Source organism: Spea bombifrons, chromosome 9, assembly GCF_027358695.1.
Source record: "Spea bombifrons isolate aSpeBom1 chromosome 9, aSpeBom1.2.pri, whole genome shotgun sequence".
Taxonomy (NCBI): domain Eukaryota; kingdom Metazoa; phylum Chordata; class Amphibia; order Anura; family Pelobatidae; genus Spea; species Spea bombifrons.
Window position 1 is genome coordinate 30,665,541 of NC_071095.1, and position 8,211 is coordinate 30,673,751.

Consider the following 8,211-nt stretch of genomic DNA (forward strand, 5'->3'; position numbering starts at 1 on the left):
TGAAGAATAATCTAAAAACCCACTTCTTCAGAGACGCGTACAATCTTTGCAGCTGGAACGTATCTGTTACTAATATGACTCTCACATCCATACCTTATGTTTCTCTGTACTCCATTGTCTCTAGGGTGTAAGCTTGCCAGTTTGTCTTAGTCTCTCAAGTCTAGTTTTGTCTCAAGACTTGTTGGTACAATATAAATAAAGGATAATAATAATAGGCATTTGACTACCCTGAATCTAAAACAAGACCAAGTACTGATGAAGGTATGAGTTTTTACAAAAAGAAAAATTGGCTTTTTTCTTAAGTTCTATGTTTCTATTGTAATAATGAGAGGACCCTGAAAGCAATATGATAAAATAAAAATATTATAAATATTGAAATCTTTACAGAATGATAATAAAATGAATGAGTGCATCAACATTACATATTCAAAGAATCCAACAATATATTTTTCCCCACAAATTCAAGAATACCTTGACATTATTCTCCAGCCATACGTACAAAACATGAAGTCCTACTTAAAGACTCTAAAATGCTGACTGTTTTTTGCAACAGTATGCGACTTAAATCAGGTCATGCAACTTAAGTTAACCCTTAAATTTTTAACTGAATGGACTTCGATGGCTACTATCTTGAGAGGCGAGCAATCTCTGTATGACTCCATGGACCTGTGGATATTCGCCAAAAGAGGGCAGCAGAACCATAAATATCAAAAATCTAACATAGCTTTTCTTTAACAGTCCTGCAAGCAAATTAAAATATTCTTAGGACATTTTAGCCAACTACCTGTCATTATTCTGTTCATGGTTTTCCTTTCTTTCTTTCTTTCTTTCTTTCTTTCGTTCTTTCTTTTGTTCTTTATTTATTTATTTTGTTCGTTCTTTCTTTCTTTCCTCCTGCCTACCTATGTAGGTAACAAACCATCACATATGTGAGAAATAGTTACTTTCTTAGATGAAACTCTTTAGGAACTTAATCCCTTGCTACCTCTTTTTCCCCCCCGATGTCCATCTTTTCTAGGATACCCAGATAATGCTGGGTATGATCCTCTCACATTGTTCTGCAGCAATAAAAGTCACAATAATTCATTTAGAAACGTGAGAAAAATGTGTTTATGAATTAAATTGTATCAATAAAATATCTTTTTCTTTTCTGGCCTGCAAAACAATGTCAATCGCATTGCTTTGCCTCTAAATCACCCAACCCTACAACAATGTAATGGTCAAAATTAGGATTTATCGCTTTGTACACCAGATTTTGCAAGCCAAGGAAAGCACGATTAAGTTGTTTATGTTTGGCTTGCATGTTTTGTATCTGGACTGCACTAATAGAGACATGCATTAAGTATATTATTTATCTTGTATAGTACGGCCTGTCGTTGATTTGTTTGTCTGTAGCATTATCCGTGCCCACCAGTCTATCCTGACCCAACTCCCAGTGCAGAGAGAGTCACAACTTTACCTTTTGTAACCAGACATTTGTTTAATTAATTGCTCATTTTGTTCGTGCACTGTCAGCCTGGATCCAATCTCTCCGCCATGCATGCCTGCCCATAAGGTGACGAACCTTTTCGGGCAGATAGCTCTGTCCTTTCATTTATTAATGCCAACCGGTTATAAGAGCCAGTGCTAATTACAGACACTGTCAGCTTATCCTGCCATTGAGAAGCCGCTGGATATGGTCTGCTGACAGTACATGTTTGGATCCCCTTATGTGGAGACATAGACGGTGTTAACACTGAAAACAATGAATAATTAAATCTTTATTTTAATTAGTTCAGTACCAGTTTTGATGTTGGCTTATGGGTTAAGGTTGAAACTTCAAATCATAATAAATAATATTAGCAAATGCAAATGAATATATAAGACCCCTCCACAAAAAGTAATGATATGGTAACAGTTTTATTAAGGTTTAAGTTACCCCTAAATAATAAAAGGGGGTAAAAAAAAAAAGCTTCATTTGAAACACCAAGTCCCCATTCACTTTTATCTAGGGCCATACCCCCAGAAGGTATATGCAGCCCTTTCCCTTCAAGGGAGGGCTGAATCTTCTTAGTATCCTTCTTCTTGGTACCCCATTAATGAGGGAAAACCACCACCAAGTCTTCATATGTTGGGGGAGAGCAAAAAAGTGCCATTATGACCCCAGCCCATGGCTAGTATTATGAAAATCTAAGCATCACTGACCTGCACTTATTGGCACAAGCCACCTGCAACCTGTGAGTGCTGTGTGTACCCCTCACCCAAAACACCACAGTGATGAGCACCCAGGTGGACCCACCCTGGGAACCTCGTAAAGGCATCCTATCTCCCCCCTCTAGCAGGTAGTCACATGATCTTTGCCAAAAGGCCTAGAAGTGATTGTTATTGATTTATTTAATATTTATAAGTACTATATAAGACAGTACGCTAGTTTTAAATTAATTTCACTGGTATACTCCTTAACAATTAAGCTGTAGCAAAATAAAATAATAAACACCCCATGGCGGCAAATAGGAGGGCAGGAGGAACCAGGTGTCTGGTGGTCTGCAGGCAAAGAAATAAAGGAAAGAATTGCTGTGTATCCCTAACCCATGTTGTTCTGAGCAAATATGCACCTGTAGTCAAGAGACAAATGGCAAAACAACTTCAGTTATTTTCTTTTGTGTTGTATGTAGGAACTGACCTTTTGCATCTTTTCATAGAAACTATAGGATTTACCAACATTGTCTAGTAGTAAAGCACGTGCTAAAAACAATAGAACTCCAGGAAACATGCTACCACATTCTATGTGAGCTAATGGCTGAATTCCAACACAGTACTCACTTACATTTGAATCCAATCCACTACATTGTTCCCTAATATCTAGAGGTCTTTGCTTTTTTTTCTTTTTTGTTGTCAATGTGAAACATCCCTCCAAATTAGAGTTTGCCCCCAAAGAGATATAACACTTGGTGTATTAGGCCAAGTGGATTGTCATTTGTTTTTATCGTGCCCCCCCCATGACTCCTCAAACAATGCCCACTCATCCCAGACCTTACCACAGTGACCCAAGGTTGCCTACCAACTCAAGAATCCATTCCTTCAGTTTTCTAGCCCAAGAGCTCCACTGGACATGGCTTCCCATCCTGAAGCACAATTGACTTGACAGCACAAAAAACTCTTCCCACTGAAAGCGAGAGAGAGCATCAGTCATCACATTACATATGCCCAGCATATGTACAGCCATACACCTTACATTTAAGCAAAGGAAATCAATTACCGGGTGTTGTAGCTGCCAGAAAACCCGAGGAGATAATGCAGACAGACCTGGCCCACCCCCCAAGCTGTCACAATGAAACACCATCTTCCAGGAGTGAGAGGTTGCTAGAAAAATTGCCCTGTCCCAGTTACACTTGTTCTTGGGCTGGGTCTTTAGCAGGTGTTTGGCAGCAGCTCACGGCCGATCTAGCAGCATTGGGCATCTTTTTGGACTACTATAAAAGGAAGTCGCATTGTAGGCCCCAGAAGTCACTTTGGGGGCTCCCAATGTCCCTTTCATCACACATCCCATCGTTGGTTCCAGGGACCACCCACCGTCGGATCAGCTCCAGTGGCAGGTAAGGCGGAAAACTGCATCCAAGCTCTGGTAGACCACATGACGCGCCACCTCGCAGACCTTGCCCGTGCTCCTGCGCCACGGGAGTACAGGAGTCAAGGGGGTACAGGCCAGCCACAGTAACCTCAGGCCACGCATCCCAAATGGATGTCCCTGGGATGCTGCCGACCAGGGTGCCTTAAGCTCCTACAAGTGGTCTTGTGGTGACCATGCAGCGCTTCTGGTGCCTCTACTGGGGTGGTGGCGAGCATAATTCTCGCAGATAGACCTGTCACCATTACTGGCTCACTCAGCACTGAGAGCCTCAAATATCCGCTTAAACTCTGGCTTCATGCCCCATGCCAGGAAGAACAGCAGCTCAGCACCAGGAAAGCTGATGCTAACTTGTAGAACCTAACATGGCACTGAACAGTCCCACTAACTGCTCCCACGCACACACCCTATACTGACAACAACCAATCATACCACAACACTAACTCACAGGGGACTTATTCTTATCATTCATTAACAGCGCATTGTTGAGGCCTGTGAAAAACAGCATATGGATAGGATTTAGAGTGGGAATAAAAGCGAGGTTCATACAACTAAAATGTGGTGGCTCTAGACTAGTGTCCAGTGAGAATCTGGTTCTGAATTGGTTTGTGTAACATTTTAAGATATAAAAAGTCATTCTTAAATTCCAACATTGTTTCCCTAACAACACTGAAGAACAGAGAAAGGTTCCTCTTAAGTGTCAGACTGATCATGAGACATGACGTGGGTACCTAAAGTCTACTTTAAGGTGGTGTATATTCCGTTTCCACTTGAATAATTGACAACAAGATTTACACCATTGTATTGTTCACTCTTCCTTTCCAAGGTAAGGTTTTCCCCCCACAAATCAATCATTCACTTAATTAGTCAATCAATCATCACGTCATTGGTATTGTTGGTTGCCAACACTTAAAATAGAAAATATTTCTGTTCCACTTTGATTTTAATGCACATAAAAACATCAGAGTCCATGTTGGCACACACGGGAACCCTAACCATTTTCCCTACCAGACTCATGGTTATAACTTCAGTCTTAGTTGGTAGCTCACTCCTACTATTTTAAAAACTGATCTTGTGATACTTGAGCAGTATGTTAAAAGCCAATCAGTTGGGAGGCACAGGAGAAGCAATAGACACTGTGCCCCCATATTGAGCTGCTAACCGAACAACCAATGTGCCACAAAGGCTAAGCCCCTAAGAACTTTTAAGCTCTGGTCCCCGGAGGTCTCCCTCTTCTAAATTGGAGAGCATGGTTATTCTTGGTTGGAGGTGGAACTACCCTGCAAAAGATGTGAAAGGGGACAGGAGTTGGAAGGACCTGTGTGATGAATGGTGCAGAGCCAAATTGTCCACAGAGGGAAGTGGACAGGGAAGTTAACTGCAATTCCTGGAGCCCCCGGGCCAGACACAGAGTTCCCCACAATCATTTTTTCTAAGACAATTTACGTCGGTGTTCTCAATTTAAGGGAACCTTCTATTCACACCACACTTCGATTTACAATCCTTGTTACCGGACCTCTGGCTTGTGACCTCGACTACTGTCTTTCTCTTCTCGTTTTGGTGTCTGCAGGTGCGTCCCAGTGGCTGCAAAACCTGTGCGGTTGTAGCAGGTGGACACCTGGCGTTGCTGTTTGAGGGTTCACACTCCCGACTCCCAAAATATATTGTTTGATGCGCCCTATAGACATTGTTGATAGGTTTCTGGAACCTAAAAGTCAGTAGTATGAGATCAGAATATATAGGTTTAGTTGTGGAACAAAAGAATAATAATGAAATATATTAATAAAATATAACTAATAATGAACTGAAGACTTCAGACGAAAGCAGGTGAAACAATAAATAGGTATCTAGAAAAGATTTTTAAAAACTCTAAATGAGTCCAAGATCATAATGAATGATCATAACAAATGTATCAGTTATTTGTTGAAAATGTTTCTTACAAGAATAACAGTAAATGGTCTGATGGTCAGGGCAGGCAGAGAACAGAGCAGCTTCAGGAAACAAAGTTTAATATAACACAACCACCAGTTTGGTCAAAGTATATGTCATAGTATAATATTACAGTAGGTAACTGCCAGTAGCGGATTGTAACGGATCAAATGCATATTTTTGGGAACAACAATACATGAGGATCACTTTTATAGTTTTGCATATTTATTGCCATGGCTCCTGATAAGTTGGACACCACAAAGGCGGAACAAAGGCACAGCCTCCGTTGCATGCATACGTTCTTAATAGGCACAGCTTAGCAGTAAGGTCAAGGGTCATAAAATATACAGATGGGGGTGAAAAGATAAACACGTTCTCGAAGACAGACAAATAACATTAGGGCAAACTTAGTAGTATCTGAGCAGCCAAGATCATGCAGCTATCAAGTACAACGCATTCCGAAATATTTTGATATACTGACCTAATAACTACAAAATAGGCTAAATACACAATATATGAGGATAATAATATTTTTTATTATTATTGGTATTTTGGTTGCCTTTTCAATACCCTCATACACTGCTAGAAGTGATTTGCTAATTATTATTCCTTGAAACATAAAACGTTTCTAGAACCAATGACCATGTTGGCTTTCTCGTCAGATGTCTTCCTGTGAGCCAGACACTCAAGCCACCTAGATAAAAATTTAATCATGTGGTTTTGACTGGCAGCTGGCAAGATGATAGTAAAACCAAAGAAATTCTGTAGGCACTGACTGTCTCTTCTCTTTAACATAATTTCCATCCTCTTGGTCAGCAGTGGCTTGAGAAGAACAAAAGAACTTAAGAGGGATGAAATTTTAATGATATGGCAGAAAGGCCTGATGTAATGGATCATGAGTGTAGACGTTCATCCGTGACCAATGAGGACTTTGGACATTTCTAATTCACACATCATTTTAAACGCTAGTCTCCTATCAGCGGCTCAGACTTATTCTCCTGTGCATTTATTTGAAGAGGGTAGTGGCTTCACAGGTTCGAAGGAATGACAGGGAATTTTGTGAGTGCAAATGTGACATTCAATTTAATAATTCTATTTTTTGGTTCCTAAACGATGCATATTGGGATTTCTGCTTTTCAGGCACTCTTCCTCTCTTCTGTGCAGGGGGGGGGGATTACGGGGTGGTTAAGAAGATCCTCGTATCTCCCCTGACCAGCCCACCGAGATGTAAAAACAATGGAGATCTTTGCTGTTACAGCCCACAATCACAATTCCCACATGCCCACCTTGCGTTGTAGTTAAGCTGTGCGCTGGGGCATGATGTCTTATGCCAGCATTCTGTATTCTCACATTTTCCCCAATGCCAGCCTTCAGAGTTTTGCTATAGCTCCAATAACACCAATAATCAAACTAACAGGGATCACATAACTTAATGAGGAAGGATAATTACGAATGTGCTTTTATTGAACGCACCCTCAAGTAATTTATGAAAAATACGTTTCCATTGGCTGGTGGCAGGATAATGTTAAAGTGACGCTCCAGCCATTACATGCAGTTTAAATGATATGAGAGCAGTGGTCCTTTTAGATTTTAGTGGCTTCCTCCTTTGTAAACCCCAGCTATTTCCCGTGCTGGAGATGCGTTCGGCTGAGCAACCTCCAACGCACTGGCTCCGCAATCACTCTATGTGAAGGGAAAGTGCTCCTTTGCATCTCTATAGGAACACTTTTCTGCCTCTGACTGGCTGTTTCAAGCAGCCAACCAGTGGCAAGAAACGTCGGCCCAAGTGGGAGGAGCTTAATTGTTTTAACAATTGGTTTTGGAGGCCATGCAGCTGTAGTACTAAGTAGGGCTCCTCGTACAAAATACTAAATCACACCTAAAGTGAACATAAATGTTACTTGCTTATTACTAGGCCTGGCCCAGGGCAGTGCCCCCAGCCACCTCCTCCGAGGCTGCCTTCCTTACAGCTGAGCACAGGGTATAACGTCCTATTGAGGGAGTGTGGCATTGGGGAACAGCATGCTATGGAGGCTGTGCCAGCGAGACTCAATCCTTCATATTGTAAGTGAACTGAATTAGAAAAATCAGAGATTTACCTTGGATGTGGCCTATCGGGCATCCATGCTCCGGGGAGCCTAGACCAGTATATGCCGCACAAAACCAGACAGTGTATTAAACCTCAAGCCCAACAAATACAGATACACTATAAAGAAGAGCGGGCATTGCAACCCAGAGAGACCAAACGCTGTTAGGCTAGAAAAGTTGGGGAACGGTGTACAAAAAGGGTGGGTGTACAAAACAGTATGTATCACAGAATAGACACACGGAGCATATACATCAGTTATAGCCAATATGTCATTGAAGACATATTGGAAAAACACACAGAAACACATGATCTGACAGCGGATTTGTTTGGCCATGTAAACTGATTAGCCCAAGATATGTGTAGGTAAAGAGGCATGTGACCCCCCCCCAGTAGAAAAAATGCATATTAAAGTATTTTATATGCATTCTTTAAAAAAAAGTGGTAGCGGGTGAAGTCCTGCTAATAATATGACTAATATTATGATGGCTGATGTGTCCCTTTAAATTCCCTCACTGTATGAATCAGAATCTTTACCCTTTTTATTGCCTTTTCTAAACTTGGCTAGTGTATTTGGCTATACTAGGGC